We start from the raw sequence: 25,039 nt of genomic DNA on the forward strand, positions 1-25,039 counted from the left end.
TCTTTCTCCATATCCTCACCAACATTTGTTATCTCCTGTCTTTTTGATAATAGCCATCCTAACAGGTGTGAGATAATATCTCATTGTGGTTTTGATTTGTACTTCCTTGATAGTTAGTAATCTTGAGCACCTTTTCATATACACATTGGCCATTTGTATGTCTTCTTTGGAAAAATGTCTATTCAGGCACTTTGACCATTTTTAATTATATGATTTTTTTATTTTGCTATTGAGTTGTATGACTTCCTTATGTATTTTAGATATCAACTTTTTATCAGCTATACGGTATGCAAATATTTTCTCCCATTCGGTAGACTGCCTTTTTGTTTTGTTGATTTTTCCTTTGCTGTGCAGAAACTTTTTAGTTTGATGTAGTTCCACTTATTTTTGCTTTTGTTGCCTGTGATTTTGGTATCATATCCAAAACCATTACCAACATCAACATCAAGAAGATTTTTCCCTATGTTTTCTTCTAGAAGTTCTATGGTTTCAGGTCTTATATTTAAGTCTTTAATCTATTTAGAGTTAATTTTTGTGAGTAGTGTAAGATAAGGCTACAGCTTCATTCTTTTGCATGTGAATACTGAGCTTTCCCAACATCATTAATTGAAGAGACTATCCTTTCCCCATTGTATGTTCTTGGTGCCCTTGTCAAAGATTAGTTGATCATATATGTGTTGGTTTATCTCTGGGCTCTCAATTCTGTTCCATTAGTCTATGTGTCTATTTTCAATGCCAGTATGATTTTTTTTTGATTGGTATAGCTTTGTATTTGTATTTTGAAACCAGGAAGTGTGATGTCTTCAGCTTTGTCCTTTCTCAGGATTGCTTTGGTTCTGGATTCTTCTGCAGTTCCACAAAAGCTTTAGGACTTTTTTTTTTCTATTTTTGTAAAAAATGCCATTGAAATATTATAGGAACTGCATTGAATCTGTAGACCACTGTAGGTAGTAGGGACATTTTGACAGTATCAATTCTTCCAATCGAAAAGCATGGGCTATCTTTCCATTCAATTTCTTTAATCAATAGTTTTTAGTGTACAGATCTTTCACCTCCTTGGTTAAATTTATTCTTAAGTAGTTTATTGTTTTTGATGTTGTTGTAAATGGGATTGTTTTCTTAATTTCTCTTTCAGATAGCTCATCATTAGTGTATAGAATCACAACTGAGGAGTTCCCGTTGTGGCTCAGTGGTTAATGAATCCAACTAGGAACCATGAGGTTGCAGGTTCGATCCCAGGCCTTACTCAGTGGGTTAAGGATCCGGCGTTGCCGTGAGCTGTGGTGTAGGTCACAGACCCGGCTCGGATCCTATGTTGCTTTGGCTCTGGTGCAGGCCGGCGGCTACAGCTCCGATTGGACCCCTAGCCTGGGAACCTCCATATGCCACAGGAGCAGCCCAAGAAATGGAAGAAAAAAAAAAGAATCACAACTGAATTTGGTGTAGATTTTGTATCCTACAACTTTAGTGAATTTATTAGTCAGCACCCTTATCAGGGGAATAAACTGCCCTTAGGGGATGATGTCCTTTTCCTGGAGGCATTTGAGTAAAGGCAAGACAGCCAGCAGTCATGGATGCTATAGAGGAGATTTCTGAGGTCATTTAGGACTAGGTTATGAAAACAAAGTCCATGGCTTTCAGCTGTTATTTCAGCATCTGAGATATATTTTCACTGATTCATCCAGACATCCTCCATATTGGTTCATTCCTAGGGCCAGTGGCACAGCCCACGAAAAAAGTGAAAGGGCACAGTTTGGTGTTCTGTCTTTGATCACGTAATTTTTTTTCCTTTTTTTTTAAAACCTATTTTTGCTTTTATTTAACCATCACTTTTATAGTGGTTATTCTGAGCCAGGGACTGTTCGTAAGCACTTTATACATATGAGCATGTTAAATCCAGTTAATTCTGATTTTACAGATGAAGAACTGAGACTAGAGAAGTTGAGAAACTTGTCCAAGTTAACATAGCTGGTAAGTAGAGATGCTGGGATTCAAACCCAGGCTGTCTGCTTAGAATCTATGGTCTTAAGCACTGAGTTCAAAGGTTCACAAATGCTGTTTTTTGAAAATTGACCAGGTACAAAACAAAGATGCAGTTCTTGCACTTATTAAGGAGTAAATCAAGTCCAGAGAGGGATACAGACTTCAACTGATAGTGATTTTGACATACAGAGTGCACGAAGATAAGTGGTGAAAATTATGGGTGGGAGAGTAAGCACGGGATAGATGGTAAAGAAGAGACTTGTTAGCACTATCAAAATTTGAAACCAGGGAGGATCAGACTAGGACTGACCCATGAGGAATTTTCATATGAAGAGTAGTGAAATGAAAAAAATTTGGATAATTTAATTATTTGTTCATCAAGCTAAATTTATTTAACATAAATGGTTGTTTTCTAAGATTACATCCTGCTTACATTTTTCAATGGTAAAATGCCCATTATTTGGATATTTTGTGTGTAAGAGGGTTTTTTTTTTTGTGATGTCATTAGTGGCACAATTTAAAGTCAACAACTCATTTAATCCCCTGCCATTAAGAAAACATATTGGTCCCTGCAGTTTGAAGATCTGGGAAGCATTGCGTAAGTAATATAAAACTTCACAGAGAGGTCAAGTACAATCAGGACTAAAGCGCAGTGGATTTGGCCAAGAAGTTTCTGCGACATAATGTGGGGACAGGTTTGACAGAACAAAGGAAGGGTGGGAGGCAGGTTACAGAGGGGAATAGATGATTCTCATTTATCTCTAGGCAGCTAAACTGGAGTGACCACACAGAAAAAATAGATTTTGGCTCACTACATGCATGTAGTTGAGTTCTGCTGGTTGGTAGGTTGCTGTATTTTTAAGACATATGGGGAAGAGGAGTGACACACAAAAAACTAAGCAATTCAAAACACAACACTGAAGCCAAAAGACTGGCAACTCCAAAACTATTCATTTGACTCAATCAAGAAAATTATTCATCAGCTTTTTTTTTAATCACCTCCTCTCTTTGTCATGCCAACATCCCCCTACATCAGAGACTAGGCAAACATCAGTATCCAAAAAAACTCCTCTCTGAGCATCTCTATGAGGGATCAAAATAACGACTAGAGATGCATCCTCCAGCAGTGAACTCATTACAGCCCTGCTCTGCCTGGTTCAGAGTTGGGAGGACACCTGAAGCTGGCTTTTATGTCCCTTCCAGAGTGTGCGTGGCACAGAACATAGGCCTTGCAGCCACCAGCCTGACTTGCCCCAGGAGAAGTCATATGGAAAGCACACCCAAATCCCCTTGGAATCAATGCGGAGAGTTAATCACAAGCCAGGGCGCTGTAAATTAAATGTTCACCTATGATGAACTGGCAGAGCCAGTCTCCCTGCATGCTTCCCCTCAGACTGTACGATTTCAATGAGAAGGTTGTCTTTATAACCTGAAGGCTTGGAAACATTTAAAAACCTGAATTGGCCTATTCCCGGAGACTAGTGCTGAGCCTACTGGGATAACATCAATCTGCAGGTTTCCCCCAGCACTGAAGACATATTTCATCTTATAATTGAAAAAGAGATTTGATTTATATTCCATTGTGTCAGAGCTTACACTTGGGTCTCTTAGTGGAGGGGTGTAGGCTACAGGGAGATGGTCTAGTTCTGAGAAAATACACTCCATAGACACTGGTGGAGAATTCTGCAGAAATGGAGCCAGAGTGATGTCTGGAAAAGGGTTCTGATAACTCTTTGTAGATTCTGGGGTTAGACTGAGGGACATGAGGCATGGGGAGGCCAGACAGGAAACAGAGAAAATAGTGGCCTCCCACCCTGGAACTAGCGTTTTCTGACTCCCACTGCATGCTGGGCACTTGACGTTTGAGTTCACTGAATCCTCTCAATGTCCCTGAGACTGGCCATCATTATCTTTTTTTTTTTTTTGGTTGCGCCCAAACATGCAGAAGTTCCCAGGCCAGGGATTGAACTTGTGCCACAGCAGTGACAACGCTGGATCCCTATCCCACCGAGCCACCAGGAAACTCCATCATTATCTCTATTATAAAGAAAGTCCAGAAAGATGGGCCCCAAAGCTGGCAAATGACTGAATGATGACTTGAACTGGAACCTAAGTCTGGCTCTGAGACCGCATTCTTTCCTGTGCTCCACAAGAAACCTTGTTCTCTCCCTCTAAACAGATGACAATTGTCCTGTGGGCTCGGTTTGTAAAGTTGCTGATGTTTGTGCCATAAGGACAAAGCAAAATTACTCAAGACTACGTGTTATTGACTCAGGCAACAAAACTTAGAGGACAGTTTCCTCCGGCGTTTATGTTGTGAACTGGTGGCATTCTTTTTCTCATTTTCTCAGGGAATGCCTGGAAGTCACATCTCTGGTCAGGGCTACTTTAGGAAACCTGAATGACAATGGGAAACCCTCAGTGCCTAGCAAATTCTCAGCAATTATCCCTCTCACGCAGAGGTGGACATATTTTTCCTATAAAGAGTTGGATAGTTGATGTTTTAGGCTTTATAAGTCAATCTCTGTCACAACTACTCAACTGCAATGTTGTAGCCCCAAAGCTGCCATAGACAATACATCAATGAATGAGTATGGCTGGATGCCAGTCAAACTATTTATGAATTTCAACTTTGAATTTCTTATAGTTTTCATTTGTCACAAAATGTTATTCTTCTTTTGAATTTTTTTAACTAAAAAAATGTAAAAACCATTCTTGGCTCATGGGCCATACAAAAACAGGTGGAGATCTAGACTTGGCCTGCAGGTCATAGTTTGCCAATACCCACTATAGAGGATCATACTTGATTTTTTCATGTATGTTCCATAGTTTACTTTTAGAAAGTTTACAAAAATTAGATCTGTTGATAACTAATGAGTAAAAACTACTAAGTGCAACTTGACGTTTTAAATCATAGTAACATCAATTTGGGGTTGCTAGGGTGGCTCACAAAAAAAATGAAGTTCTGTATAACTTTTTAAAAACTTTTTTTTACTTGAAATTTTAATCGAAATAAATATAGATTTACATGCATTTGTAAGAAATCACACAAAGAAACTCCTTGTGCCATTTGCCCAATCTTCTTTTATAGTAATAGTTTGTAAAACGATAGTATATTATCACAAACAGGATATTGACGTTGATATAATCTACTGATCTTATTTAGATTTCCCCATTTTTATTTGTATTGGTGCATGTATGTGAAAGAGAGAGTATTTAGCTCTATACAATTTTCTCATATGTATGGATTTGTATATCTGCCACCAGCATCAAGATACAGAATGGTTTCCTTACAACAGGATTCCATGTGTTACCCTTTTAAAACTACATTCTACTCCCTCTCTCCTCCCTTCCATCCCTAACCCACGGCAACCACTAATCTGTTCTCCACTTTCAAAATTTTGTCTTTTAAAGAATGTTACATAAATAGAATCATACAGTAGATAACCTTTGGGCATTGGCTTTCTTTTGGACTCAGAATAATTCCCTGGAGATTCTTCCAAGTTGTTGAATGTATCAGTAGTTCATTCCTTTTTACTGCTGTGTAGTGCTCCACGGTGTAGAGGTACCAGATCTTCTTTAAGCCTCTACCTGTTGAAGGACATGTGGGTTCTCTCCAGGTTCAGGCTAGCATGAATAAAGTTTCTATGAATGTTCACGTATAGGTTTTGTGTGAGTATTTCATCTCTCTGGAACAAATGTCCAAGAGTGCAATTTCTGGGCTATATGGTAATTTCGTATTATTACTTTTTAAAAATTCCCTTTGTACATGTTTCAAAATAAACATTTTAAACATTACTTCAAAAATACTGAATAACAAATGGCGCCATGGTAAAGGCCCTTTAAAACTTCCCCACCATCTTGCATTCTCATTTGACTGACCCAGGAACTCCAGGCTAGAAAACTTAACTGAGCCCAAAGTTACAGAATAGTCAGTGTGGGCTAAGCCAGAACAAGGAATCACTTTTGTCTCACCATTTAATGCTCTCTTCCTATCACACTGCACCATTGAAATTACATATGGAAATGGCCAAGTTGGGATGTCTCTCATCATGGAAGAAAGGACATGATTCTCTTGACCCTTGGGGATGTTGTAAGCTCACATCCGACCAGCATTCCTTGCCGCAGCCTCACTCACTGGGGTCTTGTGTGGCTTCTCTACTCAAAACTTAAAACTGCCTCCAGCATGGGCAAGTGATCAGGGAGAGCCAAGTGCAAACATGCAAACACTGTTTAATAATTCTCCCACGTGTATGTAGAAATCGGAAACTCTAATGCTCTGTGACCACAGCAAACAAGCACTTTTCATCAGGCATGGTTAAAAAGGTGACTCCTCTAACTGGAGAGGGTTGAATTAGTTTTGATAAGTTACAATTCCTCCAATCCAAAGCCTTACCAGCTAAGTTCTGAGGTCCTGAAGAGTCCAAAGAAGAATTTATTTCATTTCTACATTAGTTCGGACAATTGGTTTTTTTTTTTTTTTCATTCCACTGGCCATGACCACAAGAGTAGATTTCCTACATCTTTTCCTCTCTCCTCAGAATCTAGGAAACATTACAACAGGGTGTCCATATCTTAAACTAGTTCTATTCAAAACAGGGTCTTTGGACCAGCAGCATCAGCAGCACCTGCCAGCTTGTTAGGAAAGGAGACTCTCAGGCCCCACCCCAACACCAGGAAAATCAGAATTTCTGCAGGTGCAACCCAGCCATCTGCTTCTTTACCAGCTCTTTCCTGGAGATGCTGAAGCTTACTTAAAGCTTGAGCATTAGTACAACTGCTTCAAAACTATTTTAAGTAGACAGTGGAAATGGAAGACAGAGCTTGCAAATAAGTTAAAAAAAACCAGCCAACAAAACATTTTCAGTCCGTTCTGTCAATTACATAGTCTCTCTGAGGTCAAGATGGATGTAAGCATAAGCCAGAGTTGTTATTTCTGACATTCAACAGATCAGAGCTTTCTTCACACATGCTATATGTAAGTTATGTTTCTAATGAAAATGTTCAGTTTGGGCTTCTACTTAGCACCTATTTAAAATTCTTTATCAAACTGTAATTTCCTTGAGGGCAGGAAACGTGTGTCTCCATAGCCTAATAAATAAGTGCCTAATAAATGGTTGTTGAACAAATGAATGGCTTGTGTTTTATATTAGAGTGGCTTCACTCTCCACTAAACGGAGCACTTTAAGGTTGTAGAAGATGCTGGATTCTCGAAACATTCTGACACTCCTTAAGCATCCAACAGATTTCCCTAAACACACCAGGCTTGCAGAAATTGTTGAATAAACTACCACCACCACCACCAGCACCACCACCAATGAAATCACACCTGTGATATTACTGCATTGACTCCAATAATTTGACTCTGCACCTTATTTCCATGTGTACAGGAGAAAAGCTAATTTCACAGGTGCCATTTTGAATATTGTTGAAAAAAATCATGACCTACAAAATGGAAATTGAAAGTGTGTCTGGAAAGGCTTGTGAGTAAACAAAGATACCCGTGACAGAGGTCTTCCTCTCTCAGAAGGGTTCCTCATGGAACAATAAAGCCGGCGGGCCCCAGCTTCTGCATCTACAATTTTTCTAGTCAAGAAACCAAATTACAGTCTCACCAGGTGATCCAAATTCTGGCATTAAGGTAGGGACGTCTCTAACTCTTTGAAGTTGAGCTTTTATGTTGTTCTGCCTTGTTGGTTATTCTATGAGACCTATTCTGTCAGAAAGGTCTTATGACAAATAAGCACTCTTGAAGGATCAGATATCTGTGAGGGAAAACACAACATCTATACTTAAGGCTCTAAGATCACTTAGCAAAGAAGATTCATACTCTTTAATTTTCATATAGCTCATTTGAAAGACAGGAAATTCTAAGTGTTCCTCTCAGTGTTCTTTGTTATGAAACACTACAGAGGGATGCACGTTTTGTAATCTACCTTTCGTAAAACGAGCACATCATTCATCTATGCCTCAGCATCTAAGAGGATGAAAAAGTAAAATTAAGCATTTATGATAAGTAGACTTCAGCAATGAAGTACTTTGGAAATCTACAATTAATAATCTTAGGATGACTTCAACATGGTTTTCTTTCTCATCAAAAGAACATTTCCTCAAGAGTGGCAGGGAGAGGAAATGGCTACAGATATGAATTTCTTTCATTCAATACTGCTGTCATTTTTGCATATTTATAGGAATAGGATTTTGATGCGATTAGGGTTTTTGCCCACTTGAAATGTGTCTTCAGGGCATGTGCCTTTCTAAATGGACTAACATGTTTCTGATCCAACAGGAAATAATAAAGCCAGTCTGGGTAAAACATCATCTTCCAAATTTTAACTTTGTGTTTAATTTGTTCAAGTATTTCACAGACAATTTGTCACCAGGCAAAACTCTTAAAAAGCAGTTTTGAGCCAACATATGTTACAACAGTTGTTGGCGGTTACTGAATATTTTAGTAACATTAGCTCAAATTTATTGAGTAATGGTTCATATGCAAAGCTTCAGGCTGACATAGTCTTGGAAAGATTCTTTGAGGGTGTAAAGCTGTCCACTGTGAACTGAATGGACAGGGTGAGAGAAAATGAATGTCCACCTTCAACCCTGGGATGTCGATGTCTCAACATGCTATCCATCCTTTTCATTGCTTATACTAACCAAGAGATCTCAAGTTCCGCCCAAGTTCCTGGACCTCTGAAGGAAGTCTAAACAATTCTGAGTGATTTGGAAAATTCAAAAGCTTGTTAGAGGGCACCCTCTCCCTGAAAGGCAGTGTGTTTTGCATGATTTGTCCTTCAGAGTACCGGTTCCAGAGTTCATGTATTTACCAACTATCAGGCCATCGCCCTCAAGGAACACAGTGGGGATGACACTAGGTGGCATTTATTGAACACTTACTCTGGGAAGAACCCTGCACATACGTCTTCTAACTTACTCTTAACAAATGACCCTGGCAGGCAGGTGGCAAAAGACGTCAAGGTCAAGGAGTTCAGTGTTGATGGGCAGTCCAGCTGGTGAGTGGCGTGGCAGAGATTCAAATTCAGGTCTACGTGGCTCACAATTTTGTTCTCCTGACCTCAATGCCATTGTGCATTTCCCACTGGGGAGTTAATAGCTAGCGGTGGTGACTGCAGAAAACTGAGGCTCATGAAAACCTCTTTTTTAAGGCTGTATCCTTCCTTAGCTGGGATGCGAAGCAACACATAAATATTAGTTTTATTTTGGTTTATTTATAGGGGAATATTTTGCAGCATGTGCACATCTGTGTATGTGTGTGTGAAAGAGAGAGAGGGGGAGGGAGGGAAGGAGGAAGGGAAGGAGGAAAGAAATACTTAGAAATTTTGAAAAAGTTTGAAAACCATTCATCTACTCTTTTCAACTAATTAAATGAAATTGATTTGAGCTGTAATTTATCTCCCCTATCACATCCCTCTGTTTGTGACTTATATTCTTTTTCTTAAACACAACATTGTAGTTGCTACATTTACTCCATGCAATGGCCTCAAATTTCTCCGTCCCATTCTTCTTCTTTTCCCAGCCATGAGGCAGTGGGTGTGCTTCTCTCTCCTAGTTGTTCTCCTTTGGTACACACTCATTTCTCCCTTCCATCTTTATATATTCAATATTTGGAAACCAGAGAGAATAACAAACAAAGAGATGTTCCATGGAAAGAAACCATTACAACCTAACATTTTCACATTTGCTCTGTCTGGTCTCTGGGAGTTCCCAATTAGTCCTGTCTTAATTCTTTGGCAACTTTCAGGAATTTTCATAATCCTCAAATTAGCATCTTCCTTGGGAATTCCATGGAAGCCTCCTGCCTCCGTGCTATCCTAGGATTTGATTAAGAGCCATACTTTATGGAATGCCATTAGAGTACTCAGCCAGCTGGCCTATTGTGTAACATTCTACATGTTGCAGGAGCCAGTATGTTTAGACATGTCCTCCCAGACGTTTCCAATCATTATACCTTTTGCTGATTTTTTTTTCCCAAAATCTGGGATTATAATTGATGGGTTATCCCATTGGTAGAGCCTTTGTTTCATGGCTCTCATTTTCTTGAGTCGTCCCACTGGCTTCAAACTTACTTGCCACAAAAGTAAAATAAAATTGCCCACCAAGAGGCCCTGGAATACAGCCAATTCATTGGAATTTAAATGACGGTCTTTGCTGCCCTGAAGCTTAACTGTGCTGGCCACAAGCACACCCTGGAGGGCAAATATATTGCCTGGCACATGCCAAGGTAAGATAAGGTACGCAGGGGAGGAAATAGTGATTCCTTGCAGGGCGAACAGAACTAGGCAAATCCACAAAGCCATGGTCAGTGAGCAAAAACCAGCAAGTCAGCTTTCCCATATTCAGTAAATGGAAATGTGAGGTTTCTTTTGACCTAACATGCTGACAGAGACTCTACAGTTCATACAACTCCTAAAGTCAATGCCTGCCACAGCAGGCCAGGGTCCTTGAGTCATAATGTCATCCTTGAAAAAGGTCAGGAAAGTTGAAAATATGACCTTTATGATCTGTATATACCTAAAAGGCCAATTATCTATTAAACAAAGGTAGAGTGATCATTTCAGGGAAACACTGAGAGAGTCTTTAAAAATAGTCAGTTGATTCCAGTGATTTACGTCATAAAGAAACAGACCATCTTAAGTAACACATGGGCAATAAAAGCAAGCAGATGTTTGCATTGTAACCAGGGCACTAATGGAGGTGCCATGGCACTGTATCAAAGCAAAGTTTGTCATCTTCAGAATGGCCCACTGGAGTTTTAAATACAGCTGTGTAACTTCGAGTCAACAACAGGTAAGCTTTCCTGGACCACTCTGAGTATCTAGTCCCCTTTCTTTGCAGGTAAGAATTAATAATTCACTGTTAACACACTGCGTCAAACTCATTTCCTGAAATGGGCCTTGAAATGTGTGATTGACTGTAAGATCTGAATGTGCCATAAAAACAATTCCTTGGGTTGCTGAATTACAAACATAAGTTATTATGAGCGAAACACAGTAAAAATAAACGAGCGAGTCCAAACCCACAAGAGACTGGATTTGGAATTTCATGTGCAGGCTCTTAAGCCTGGCAGTTACTGAGTCAAGCATCGGGTACTTGGGGAAAGCTTCGCAGTGGAAATGGATTCAGGTACAACCACTTCTGAGCTCCAGCTCCCCTTCAGAGATTCAAAGCATTCAATAAATATTAAGCCAGGTACTTCTGGCTCAGTAGATGACTCCTGGGAGTATGGACGGCATTTGGAGGATTAACTCTTTAGACCACCAGGCTATCGTTCACTGCCCTAGAATAATCGGTTATTAAATCAGGAATAGCCAACCTCCTCTGAAGCACCTCACAACTCAGAAGTCCAGATTTCTGCTACACTGGCCTTTGCGAGCAGGAATATTTCAAAAGTAAATTGTGTCCACACCACTGTTATAAAATGCGGCTAATGACAAAAACTAGACAAGCCCTGCCATCTTCACAGGCCAGTTTCACTGGGATGAACCCCACCAGGACACTGTTATGCAGCTAGTCTTGGGGACTTACCACTGGACTGGCTGCCTTCTCATGAGGACTATCAGGGCCCCTTCCACCTGATTCTTTGCTGTCTTCCATCACTTGCCTGCATTCAATGCTGTGCTGTCTCATCTTTTTCAGCAAGACACCTAGAAGCAGGGTCTTCCCAGCCCTACCAACTCCAGTACAATGACAATTTGGGTCTCACTGCTTATTTCTTGATGTTTTACTGCTACTTGCTCATTTCTTCCTTTTTCTGCCCATTTGCTTTAAGCTGGCAAGCACTGGCACTGAAGTTTCGTTCTCATCCTTTCTTTTGTGTTCTCTGTCTTTTGGGCCCCCCGTATTCTCTGGCAATTTGTGGCTCTTCCCTTCTTTCCTTGACCTTTTAGTTCTCCACCTGCTTGTCTGCTAGGCTTCTGTTTATATATGGAGAGTGGGCTGGGCTGGTGAGGGGAGAGTAGATTTTTGTTATTTTGGGACATCCCTTCCTCTATTATCTCTTGCTACTCTTTTCTTTCCTCTTCTCATTTTTTCTTGTCCTTCCTTTTTTTTTCAACCCCTAACCTCTTTGGCCTTCCATTGATCTTCTAAATTGTTATACTTGGTCTTAAAAAATTGTGAAATTTTCTTTTCTTATATGTTTTGTCCGACTTTGAAAAAAATCAGTCAACAATGGCTACAGCTTACCATTCTCAATATAGAGAAACTTTCAGAGGCACATACATTTGTATGTATGTAATATATATACATACATACGTAGATACATATAGTGTTGCTTTATCATCCATGGTGACTCTAAGAAAATAAGAACTGGGTGTACTAACAGTAATATGTGGAAATATTCTACAGAAACTATATAAGCTCTGAAAAGGTCTTGGAAGCAGCAATAAAACTTAACTGTATGATTAAATATTTATTATATATTATGATAAAATATTTATGGCAAATATTTATTACATATTTTGGCGTATAACAATATACTCGCTTCATTGGAATCACTAGTGTTGTATACTGAAATTACTGAAATCTAAAATTAACTGAAACTCCTCATCAACAGCAATAAACTATATCACACACACACACACACACACACACACTACTGTTATTTTCCACACAGAAGGCAGGTCATTTAAAAATAAACTTTTGTATAATCTAAAACTCATATATTGACTTATGCTACCAAAATACAGCCTGGAATAAGCAGAGAAACAAATAAATCAAATGGACAAGTATATATAAAATAGGCTCTTTCAGAGATAACAAGGGACAGATTTTATTAACTAATTTATGACCTACAATCTGTTGGCGGAGACCTTCCTCCACCCCAATTTCAGTGTTTCTGAGCAGGATAAACAGACCAGAAGGCCTGATGGTGTGCAAAGCTCACATTTTTATCTTTGTGAGAGCTTTATTTGGGGGCCTGGAAACAGAAGCTCTCACCATTTCTCTTTCACTGTAAGGTTTGATGTGCTTTCTCTTTGTTGCAACCTTCACTTTGGAACATGCTACCAGTTTCCTTCATTATCTCTGAACTCTTGGCAAATGATTTACTGGCAGGTAACTACATTCCCAGGCAAAGTGAACTCTCTCTGCTTGGACACTGTCTAGCTTAAGCTTACTGCTATTGCATCATGACCCCTCAAACATCCAGACTGGGAGCAACTGCTATTGCACATGCTAATTAGAAGTGTCTTTGGGAGTTCCCATTGTGGCGCAGGAGAAACGAATCCAACTAGGAACCATGAAGTTGCAACTTTGATCCTTGGCCTCCCTCAATGGGTTAAGGATCCAGTGTTGTCATGAGCTGTGGTGCAGGTCACAGGCACGGCTTTGATCTGGTGTTGCTATGGCTGTGATGGAGGTCGGCAGCTGTAGTTCCAATTCGATCCCTAGTCTGGAACTTCCATATGCCACGGGTGTGGCCCTAAAAAGACAAAAAAAAAAAAAAAAAAAAAAAGAAGGTTCTACAGAATGGTCCTGTTTTGAACCCAGCAAAATTAAAGTCAAATGGGTCTCCCTCTCTCTCTCTCTTTTTTTTTTTGGCGATGCCCTTGGCATATGAAAGTTTCCAGGCCAGGGATCAAACCCATGCCATAGCAGTGACAATACTGGATCCTTAACTGCTAGGCCACCAGCAAACTCCTAAGTGTGTCCTTACGAAGTGAAATGGTAGCCCCTGTGGGAGACACAATTCTGATTTAGAATTGCCTTTTGAAACTGCTTTTATAATCTTGAAATGCATTTGCATCAAGATCGACCACATAGAGAAAAAAAAACTACAAAAGCACAGAAGGTTGTGGAAAGATGAAGCTCTTAAAAGCCTGCCTAAGACTTCTATTTCAGATAACAGCTTCCACTCCACTTCCTTCTCTACTCCTCCCACACACCCAAATCCCCGTCTGGGTGTATACACTAAACTCTCACACATCCAGATGGGGAAGCAAGTGCAACTTGGTTATCTGAAAGTTCAGACAAATGGGTCACATTCTTCCACCCAAACTAGTGAAATGACAAAATGAAATGCCTCCCACTCTCTCCCACCCAATCTTCTGTATGAAAATAAGTGTTTCTTGCATGGAAACAGAACCGAATGGGGTCTGGGTGGGGAACTTAATCTTTCCGATAATTCAGTAAGAGATAAATGCAGCTCTAAAACAAAGAGACAAGAGTGTGTGTCAGGAACAGGGAGAAAGAAGTGGAAGCAGGTGACAAGGGGAGACTTTGGGTGCTGACTAGGGTCCTGCACTGCCACAGAACACCTGCGGAGAGGGAAGCTAATACCTGGATTCCATAGGGCTTAACCCCCTCTGCCCCTTCACCTGCCCATTCCAACGTCTCCTAACCTTATGCCTGCAGTTTTCACTGTCTCATGGCTCCCTTTAATGAGGGGCTATGTGGAAAGCAGAAAGGAATTCGCTGAGGTCACTCAAGGGCAGTGGAATTACACATGTCGTATAAAATGCTCTCGCTACATGGAGGCTAGAAAAACAGAATGGTAAAGCCTTCACCCAAAGCCTGCAGGGAGTTCGAAGTTAATCAACTGTGCTCATCTGTTAGTGCAAACTCTCAGGTTACAGTTTTCTAAATCCTATAGTCCTCTTACAAGTGATAAGGGATCTCAGCTGAGAAAAGCAATGTAGCTTATTTCTATATGGGATCCCTTAATCCAGGCTGAGAGAGAGAGAGGAGGAAAGGGGGTTGCAATGAAACAGAAAGAATTCACCAGACAACCAAAGTTAATGGCTGCCTTGTGCATTATCAACAAGAGGAAACTCTGCTAAGGGAAACTTACAGAGTGTTGAGATCTCAGCTGTCAAAACTCTCACACACCACCCCACCCCCTAGGAAGTTATTGAAAATAGCTACTCTTCCTCTAGGCTTCAAGGCTGGTCAATTTGGGAGTAATAATAATAACTCATGTATGTAGGACCTTCAGCCACATAGGAAGTTATGTTGATTGTCCCAACAACCCTGAGAGGTGGATGTTGATGGCCTTATTTTTAAAGATGGGAGAACTGAGGTTTAGGGGAACCTAACATCACAAAGGTATCAATGAGTGAGCTAGGACTTGAACCCATACCAAGACTTTCAGCCCCAAAGCTTGTGTGTTTTCCACTCCATCAGGCTACCAATGATTCCTCTCCATACCCTCAAAACAGTCAACTTTCTTTGTACCCTACATCATTAATGACATCACTATTTCTCTAGTTAGGTGAACCAAACTCCAGGGAGTTGGTCTTGACACTTCCCGGTCCCTCATCATCGGCCATGTCCCCTTCATCGCCCACTCCTGTCTCTTTCACCTCTGAAAAATAATTGAAATGAACCCACTTCTCTTCCTCTTTAGCTACATGATAATAGTACAAGTAGCCATCATCTGTCCCTGGACCTCTCTCCTAGGCTCACCCACATTCGCTCTCATGCCCACTTGATGTGTTCTCCAGGTTGCTGCCAATGCAGTCTTTCCAAAAGACAAATGTCATCCCTTTTTGAAAAGTCCCTGACACAGTCTGGCCATTTCCTACTCCTCCAAACACTGACTCACAACCTTTCCTACCAGCTCTGAGTTTAGGCATCCCTTTCATGGGGAAGGTTTCCCTGACTTCACTTGATTACCTAAATCCTCCCAGTACAATCTCATAGCAACACACGACTACACTCCTAGCTTGCATTCTAGGCAGACCTTTACTCTCATTTGCATGCTATTGTCATTAATGCTTGTTTCCTACACCAGACTGTTATTTACTTGAGTACAAGCTCCACTTTAGTCTTAGCATGTCGGGTGATGCCTGGGTCAGAGCAGGGACTTGATAAATGTTGTTGAATGAATGCTGAGCTTCCCTTTTGTTTCTTCTCTTTTCCTGCCCTCTGTCTATTCCTGTATCCTCATCCCTATCCCATTTCTGGTCCCATCTTCACAGGCTTACACTCTCTTACTCAGTCTTAATTGGAAAGAAATCCATGCCAAAGCAGTAAATATGGCAACTAGATGTGTTGCTCTCTCTGGAGCCATTAATTTCTACTAAAACCCTCTTGATGCCTTAAAAGACAATTAAATCATTCTCTAAGGTTGAGGTTTTAGGCATCCCTGTGGGAAAAGAGAGGTATTTTCTGAGTTCTTAGGGGAAATTCTTTCCCGTTTAACAAGGATGATATTGGGATCTCTCCTACACTTGCTGCTGCCCAGTCTGCAGTCATGATATAACTGTCATTGCCCACCCCTGAACCTCCTTGGTCACAGAAGTTCCTATTTTTCTAAAATCACATTTGTTGAGTTCTAGGCATTATTTGAAATAAGCCTGTCTCACATTAGCAGAAGAGAAGTCATATGCTTGGCAAAGTCAAAGAAATGACAAGGAGGAAAGGTTTCTCCTGGGCCAGAGAGGACCTCTCAGGGCTCCGGTGGTACTAGAGGAAATTTGTCTGGACAGACACCTAGGTGATCAGTGGAACCCACCAAGCGTACTGGTTCTAAATGCATTTGTGGATATGTGTTAAAAGGGTTAAAAAATTAGCTCACTGAGAAGTGTGATCACTTCTTAGATACTTCTGGGGGTCTAAAGGGACAACTGCATTCCCAGGTAGGACCATGTGAGGAAGGAATATTCTGGTTGTTACTTTTTGGTAGAGACTCAGAGACAGTAGAGAAGCTCTTTCAAGAGAAATGCTGTATTTTGGCACAGAGCATGACAACATGCTGCCAAAAAGCACACACATGTGCTTCAATTGAAACGTGATTTAGAAAAGTCAGAATCAGTAGAAAAAAAATAATGTATTGGGGAAATAAAAAAAATGAAATGTTTAAAAGATGCTAAAATCTTAAAAAAGTTAGAACCTTAAAAAGTTTATCTTGCTTATATTTTCCATTTTCCATATGCATAAGAGGAATACATGATTTTTTAAAAAACATTGGTCTAAATAAGCCTAAAAGAATTCTTTCAATAAGTGTATCATAAAATGTATCAATGCTAAGAAAACACTGTTACAGTCCATAAGGAAGAATTTTTTCTTTCGTGATGTATCTTACAATGGACGATATCTAATGTTGAATGAAAATAAGTCAGAAATAGAGAGTCACTTGACATATATTTTGATAACACCACATCTGTGGACTGAATTGTGCCCCCCATGAGGTTCATATGATGAAGCCCTAACCCTCAATGTGGTGTTATTGGAGATGCAGCCTTTAGGAGGTAATTAGGATTAGATGACATCATGAAGGTGGGGCTGCCATGACAGGGTTAGTGCCTTTATAAGAGGAAGAAAGAGAGAGAGGGCTCTCTCGCCCCCATGGGAGTTTGCAGTGAGAAGACAGCTATCTGCCAGCCAAGCAAAGAGCTCTCAACAGACAATGAATTGGCCGACCCTTTGATCTTGGACTTCCAAACCTCCAGAACTCTGAGAAATAAGTGTCTGGTACTTAAACCACCCAGTCTGTAGTATTCTGTTAAACCTGAGCTGACTAATACAGCTGCCCTGCTTCCTCATCAAACCAACGCCACATGGTCCTAACTTGCCTTAGCCAGGAATGAACTCTTATCCAGGCACATCAGCCCATGGGACACATTCTGTCCACAACATAGTGGTGGCATCAGGTTCAATGTTACATTCCATTGGGATGGGAGGTGATGGGAGGGGAGCGGAAGAAAAAGAGTGGGATGTGAGGATACCTTAGAAGGCACACCATCTTGGAGAATTCATCCTCAAGACCCCTGGAAAACCACTGTCATGAACTGAAGCCAAGGAGATGGTCTACTTATTGTTAATAAAACAAGCGGATTTTGTCAGTGAATTTACTAGCGCAGTTCCTCCCACCATTGCTGTTGGAAAAGCTTTCAAGCTGTCAAATTAATTAGTATGAAGTATTTTTTCTTTTATTTATAGAATGTGTTACTTTTGGGAAAACACCTTAAAAAGGAAACACGTTTCAGATAACATAGATTGCTACAGAAGGAGGAAACTTTAGAACAAGGGTCTCAAACACAGAACCTGCAGGGGATGACAGGCAACACAAATAAGAAAAGAGGATCTGGTGTCCCGTCGTGACTCAGCGGTTAATGAACCCGACCAGCATCCATGAGGACGTGGGTTTGATCCCTAGCCTTGCTCAGCGGGTTAAGGATCCAGCGTTGCCATGAGCTGTGGTGTAGGTTGCAGACATGGCTCGGATCTTGCATTGCTGTGGCTGTGGTGTAGGCCAGCAGCTACAGCTCTGATTAGACACTTAGCCTGGGGACCTCCATATGCCATGGGTGTGGCCCTAAAAAGACAAAAAAAAAAAAAAATAAGGAAAAGAGGATCTGATGCAAGACATCAGAAAGTATACCATGCTTCATTGAAAGGTATATTTTAAATCACCAAGTGGGCAAAATAACATATGGGACACCAGTGTTTGTCTTCTACTTCTTCAGCCCCTTAACTGTTTACTTGAACATGCCCAATCTGCTCTCACCCATTTCAGGTCCAGCTAATACTTTATTGACTGGCCTCATGCCCATCATTATGCTAGGTGCTTTCAGTACTCCTAACTGTCCAATGAATGGTATATTTATGTCTCTACTGATGGATGAAGAAATTGAATCCCGGAGAAGTTTAAGATGACTTGGCCAAACCCACTATCCACTCCTTTGGAAGAATCTTGGGAAGTGCTGCTTTCTTTTGTTTCTTAGCTTTAAGCCAAGTGTCGAGTAAATTTGTTATCCATTCTCTAGTAGTTTCCATACTGTTTGGTTCCCCAAGGCAATCCCTGATGAGTGTGTCAGTACAGATCTAAATAACTGCACAATTTAGATACTCAGGGGGGCAAATCATTTTGGTTTAAATGACCAAGGCCTCTGTTACAGAACAGTACCTATAAATAATCCAACATTTCCTGGCTCAAGCTCTTTGACCAAAATTCCAATTCGGTCACGTGTTAAAACTCAAACTGTCAAATTGAGGAGGTTCTGCTTAATTTCACTTCTGTCTCAAGTTTAGACAAGTGAAGAGCAATTCACAAGAGAGTGTGAGTGAGCATATGAGCACGTGCAGTTGGAACCAGTCTTTACGTAGATCCAGCTATTAGGTACCAAGCATTTTTGAGAACGCCATATTCCACAAGGCACAGCTCTCCATTTTTACTTTCCTTTTAAATAAAAAAAATAAAATTAACTGAACCCTTGGCAATAATATATCACGTAACTCAATTTCTCTGAAAGGTTCACTCACAGAAGCTTCCCTTATATGTGATTGCAAGCAATTAATTTAAAAAATGGAAATGTGCTTTTACATTTAACTGTAAGTCCTAGTCTAGTCATGCCTATCACCTCACCAGCTAAGCTTTCTTCAAATATAAATATATTTTAAATTGGTTTTGCTAATGCCCTAGATACATGGAAAATCCTACTGGCGCAAACCTGTTATTAATTCATGGTCCCCGTTTCTAAGCCTTAGCCCTACAGCCATAGCAATGACAGAAGATGCTCCTGTCTGTGTCCTAAGAATCATCACTGGAACTTGTACCATAGTCATTTCCACTAGTTAAAAGCCAGTATAGGAATTCCTGTTGTGACTCAGCAGTACAAACCTGACTAGTATCCAAGAGGATGTAGGTTCGATCCCTGGCTTTGCTCAGTGTGTTAAGGATCTGGCACTGCCGTGAGCTGTGGTGTAGACTGAAGACGTGGCTCAGACCCCATATTGCTGTGTGCTGTGGTGTAGGCCAGCAGCTGCAGTTCTGATTTGTGCTTGGGAACTTCCATATGCCATGGGTGTGGCCCTTAAAAGATTTTTTTTTTTAAAGCCAGTATAAAAGCTCTTGGGATATTCAGTACTTTGAAAGTTTTTCTTCTTAATGTGGTGCCCTAGGAATCTCTGACAATTCAAGAAAATTTTGTCTTAAAAATACATTAGCAAAATATAAAGAGGTATCATCTGGTCCTCTTGTCATTTAGAGATGCTCTGCAGGGAGCATAGTAGCATCTTTCTTCTATAAGTAGACCAAGTTCGTTGGCATCCACTTGACACCTTCTGACCAGGACACGATCTGGTCACTGAAAATACGACCATCCTGATCTGTGTGTTACCTGTTTTATGTCTACCAGTTGGAAAGCTCTGACTTAAAGAATATCCCCCAGGACAATCAGCCAAAAAGTGAGCGGGTGAGGAAGTTCGTAGCAGATCATACCTCACATGCTGCACTCCATTCAGGCAATGGGATTTCTCTTTGCAGAAATGCTATCAGCTACATGAAGATTTGCTTTCAATTCATCTGTCTCTTATATCCCTGCTTTCCCTCCCAAGTACTTAGCATAGGACTTCAAAAGGCACTCAATAAATATTTACTGAATGAATATAGCAGGAGTTAATAACGCAAAAATGTTTCTGAAAAGGTAATTGATGTCAAATGGGAGGCAGAAAAAGCCAGAGAAAAGTTCACCAGGGATAGGAATGCTGTGTACAAATTTGGTACAGTGTCTAAGGAAAGAATTAACATTTAATAAATAACTTTTGCAACCAGGGCCTTTTATGTCACTGCCTCTGGACTCAGCCACACTGGTGGCAGAAGAATCTCAGCCAAATGAACCAGGATAGCAGTTTGAGAAAGGGTAGTATATCTGGTACCTAAGCATGAGAAAGGACCCCAGGAGGAAACACTTTGCCACCAGCTTTCCAGGAGATCTTTCAGAATAAAACACAACAACAACCACAACAACACACACAGGAACACCCCTTTAAATTACTTATGGAATAAAAAGGGCAAACTGGATGACATACAGAGGACTTTGATAGCCACACCATAGCACGAGAGTTGATAAAAATTAGTACATGTTTCACCATATTGAGCCGCAAGTCTCAGGTTAACCCTGTGTAATTGGATCTTGACTTGATCTATGTTCTGGGCGTTTTCCTAGCTTTTCCACATCATGATGGATATAGAAACTGATCCAGCCTGCACAACATACTGGGGCAAATGGAGGAAGCTTTGTGATCCAGAGATAAATTTCAGGGGGGTATGCCCAGCCCAGGCACAGCCTGATGACACAGATGCCAAGAGGGATCAATTTCTGGACATGTCTGCAATCCACTCAACATCTACCAGTACTTTGGCCAGTTTGTTGGAAAGCTTTATCTTCTAGAATGTTCTTCAGGATGATCAGGTGAAAAAGGAGCCGTCAGGTAAGATTTGCAGCAAACCATCCTTCACGTGCTTCACTGTTTGGGAGAGTCACTACACCTATTAGCAAATGACCATATTAAGGCTCTGTTACTCTCGTTTCCCTCCCTCCCCTTCAGCATTTTTCAATCTCCTTTAACCAGGACACTTGCTAACATCTCACAGACCTTAAGAGGGCTGCCAAGCAGTTAGAACCACCACGCAAAACACACAGTCCGAGTGACTCAAAAAGAGCTAAGGCAATGCGGCAGCATCCTATCAAACTTTCACTGGCGGATTAGTTCTGACACTGAAATAAGTTTTAATCTTCAAGAAGGAATCCTCTTGGAACTCTATACACCAAAGTGTTAAATACAATAATCACTACCATTGCCCCCAAATGAGCTGCACAGGAGCCAAGGGTAAGTAGATTCAGGAGCCGGGGAACCCAGTCATCCATAGAAAGTCATAAGCCACCAGCAAGGAGAACTCTACACATGAGATTCTAAAAATCCCATGCTGACCCTCAGCCCTCCACACCCCAGGAAACTTACCTATCTTTCTGGTGATATATTCCCTCGGCTGTTGATGTAATTAGTGTATAATAACTGTGTACATATCAACTCAGAAAAAACAGCAGACGTGCTAGTTGATTTGGCTTGGGGCCATCTCTTCGGCAGGGTGAGACAACCCAGTATAAACATTTATTATTCACCATATATTTTAAAATAGCATTTTGTATCTCCTGGGTTACCGATTCCCACCAAAAGCAATGCAACATCAAGACTCCTGTTTTTTTCAAGCAGCACCTAGGAGATAACAAGCTTTCAAACATTGGCATTAGTCTCCTCAGTCCTGCTGCTTGTGCTATCAAGAATTTTATTTACTAAAACAATGACTGTACTACACACACTGCTTTTCTGGGTTTCACTCTCACCGAGCTGAGCGAGTTTCATTTAAATGGTGTTACTGCGAATAGTCATGCTTCTCCAAGTGGAGACCCTTAAATAAAACGGCCCGTGGCTTTTGTTTTATGAATAAGCAGTTGCCAATCCCTGTATTAAATCTGTAGCCTCACTAGGGAATGGACTATGACTTGCAACTTTTTTTAAAAAGTGGCCATTCTCTCAAATCTGCTCGTTTGCAACTGACTGCTTTTCTTGATATTAATTTAAAAAATTAATTTCTTAACCTGAGTGATTGGAAATCGGGTCTTTGTGCCACTTGCCTACTCCCCACACTCTTAGGATTAAGTCACTGTGTGTGACAGAAACGACAATATTTCCCTGCGAGATAAACAGTCAAATCCTTCAAAACAATTATCCAAGCTAACCCAATTAAGAAAACCATCTTGCCATAAAACACGAAAATTTGTACCTGGTTCCAAAATCGCTTTGGATGGCTATACTATTTAAAAAAAAAAAATCAACTTTCTTTTCGAAAGTTTTACCTATGCCCCAGAACTCAGCTGGAATGGTTTTTTTTTTTTTTTTTTTTCCTTTCTCCCTCAGTTGCCTTTTATAATTGACCATTCCCGAGTATTACTAAAATTCCCCTGCAAGTCTGTTAAACACTTTCACATTTCCATGTTTAATTACATTCAGATTTCAACTTTTGTATACATATAGAATATAGCCAAATTTTAACTCAACCGACCGCAATGCCTTTGACATAAAGCCTTTATTCATCGCTCCCGCCTTATATATAGAGAGACATCCTGCTACTTGTCAAAATGCAAGAGTGGGCTTCTTTACATTGTCTAAAACAAAGAGCCCAGCTTCTTTCTTTCCTCAGTGTCTCAGAAGGTGTCCTTTATCACATGTGCGGGATGCAAGGATTTTGCTGCCGCATGAATGAAAATGATACCTTCAGCCTGCCTTTTTAGTGACAAATCGCACGCTGCCTGTGAGTTTTTAAAAACCCCACTTAGATTTACTATTACTTCCTCGGGGATTCAGCCTTCTTGCAAAGCACCCCAAGGTTCATTTTCAGTGTTTTAGAGTGCAACAAAGATGAGAAAAGTTTGCTCGTCGCGGTGGTACAGAAACTCTGGGCTAGTCAAAACACTCCCTGGAATGTCTAAGTGCTAAAAATCACTGCCTCGGTGGATTCTCGGGGTACAAGACAGGCAGGAAAAGTTGTCTGGAGGTATTTGCGAAGCTTTGTGCCTGCTCAGGGAGGAGCTGTGGGGTTAGAAGCTGAGCGACGACGCCTCTCCCTTTGCTTCCTGGGTGAGAGCAAGTGAGGCGTGCCCCTGAGCAGAAGCAAGCAGAGAGAGATCGGTAAGACTCACCGGCTTCCCCATTTTTCCCAGGACGGGGCTTTTTGTTCCTCAACTGTAATCTGGAAGAGGCAAACCTGTAGGTCCTCCAGGCAGGCTGCCTCGGATCAGCTGAATGGCTGGGGCGTTCAGGAAGCTTTGCTCTGTCCAGCTCAGAATCACTCCCCCTCTCCAGGCTGTGTGCTTACCGCCTCCCAGGCAGCGCAAAAAATCCGCCAAACTCAGGTCAGCCTAACAGGTTTCCTTATATAGGTAAACATGCATTGCATTCCTGGTGAAAGAAGTTAACTAGGAATCCCGGTAACCTGGTTAACTCTACACACGCCAGATTGGCTCAGAGTCAGTCAGCCTGTGTAGGGTTTGGTTGCAGTACAAAGGGATTTGAGCGATTTAATTAAAATCATCTTTATCCCGGCAGTCTGTAAAATTGCCCTTTCTAGTGTTAACTGTGAGTCAACAGCTAGTATTTTATACCATGAACTGGGATCAACCTCCTATTATCTGAAGGTGTTGTAGGGAGGAAAACCAAATCATAGGATATTTCCATTTGTCTTTTGTGCTTTTAAAACCAGAGTATCTTCTCTTGAAATTATTTTCAAAGAAGTGAACAGAGCCTATGACAGGAAGAGAGTATGAATAAACCTCCATCAAATAAGGCTCGGATGCCTGATTCGAGCACAGTAACTAAGAGTTATTTGACTCTCCCAGGCCTTTAATAGATAACGCAGTAAGATCATTCTGAGTTTACTCCTTGTACAATGCAGTAATTGCCACTGTATTGATGGGGAAAATGACACATAATGACATCTATTTATTCCCCGAAGTAACCCTCCTGAGCCCACATATTGAAGTGTTACTTGATGATTTCAGGAAAAGAAATCTCAGACTGGTGAATTTGCATAATTACACAGAAAAAAATGTTTAAACAATCTCCCAGACTTAAGAAGATAAGAAAATATATCTTGCAAAGTACTCTGTAGAAGGTCTAACTCTAGGCTCAGAACCATTTTTTAAATATAATGTAACAAATCAACTGTCTTATAATTGGCTCTCCCCCCCCACCGCATTTATCTATCACAGAGTAAAGTAATAAAGTAGTAATTCTTTTGAAGTCTAACCAATTCCACTGAAGTCTCACTATGAAGTACAGACTCAAGACTTTCTTTTTTTTGTCTTTTTTTTTTTTTTCAGTCTTTTGTCCTTTTAGGGCCTCACCAGCGGCATATGGAAGTTCCCAGGCTAGGGGTCCAAGCGGAGCTGTAGCTGCTGGCCTACACCAGGGCCACAGCAACGTGGGATCTGAGCCGCTTCTGCAACCTACACCACAGCTCACAGCAATGCCGGATACTTAACCCACCGAGCGAGGCCAGGGATCGAACCCGCAACCTCATGGTTGCTAGTCGGATTCATTTCCAATGTGCCATGACGGGAACTGTCAGACTCAAGACTTTCTAGCCCCCGAGTGCTGGAGGTGAAGATTGCATGCTAAACAAAGCTTATCGTAAAATGAACCATTTGTTCCCCTTTCATCCACTGGTTGACCACTCCCCAAGAAGTGACAATCTTAGGAAACAGAGCTCAGCGCTCTGTTTTAGGTCTGTGCCCGGGAAAGGGCAGAGAACGAA

General features: G+C 40.9%; 1 protein-coding gene across 4 annotated transcripts in view; it reads right to left on the reverse strand.

Moving 5' to 3' along the window:
• Window positions 1-25,039, reverse strand: part of MID1 (midline 1) — a 670,664-nt gene that overhangs the window by 361,052 nt on the left and 284,573 nt on the right. The window contains exon 1 of one of the 4 annotated variants that reach the window (XM_021080488.1): window positions 23,427-23,656. The exons of the other annotated variants lie outside the window; for them this stretch is intronic. The gene's annotated coding sequence lies outside the window, so the exon portion shown is untranslated. Of the gene's footprint in view, window positions 1-23,426; window positions 23,657-25,039 lie in introns of those variants that run through there. 4 annotated transcript variants of the gene reach the window in all.

Source organism: Sus scrofa, chromosome X, assembly GCF_000003025.6.
Source record: "Sus scrofa isolate TJ Tabasco breed Duroc chromosome X, Sscrofa11.1, whole genome shotgun sequence".
In the NCBI taxonomy this organism is placed as follows: Eukaryota; Metazoa; Chordata; class Mammalia; order Artiodactyla; family Suidae; genus Sus; species Sus scrofa.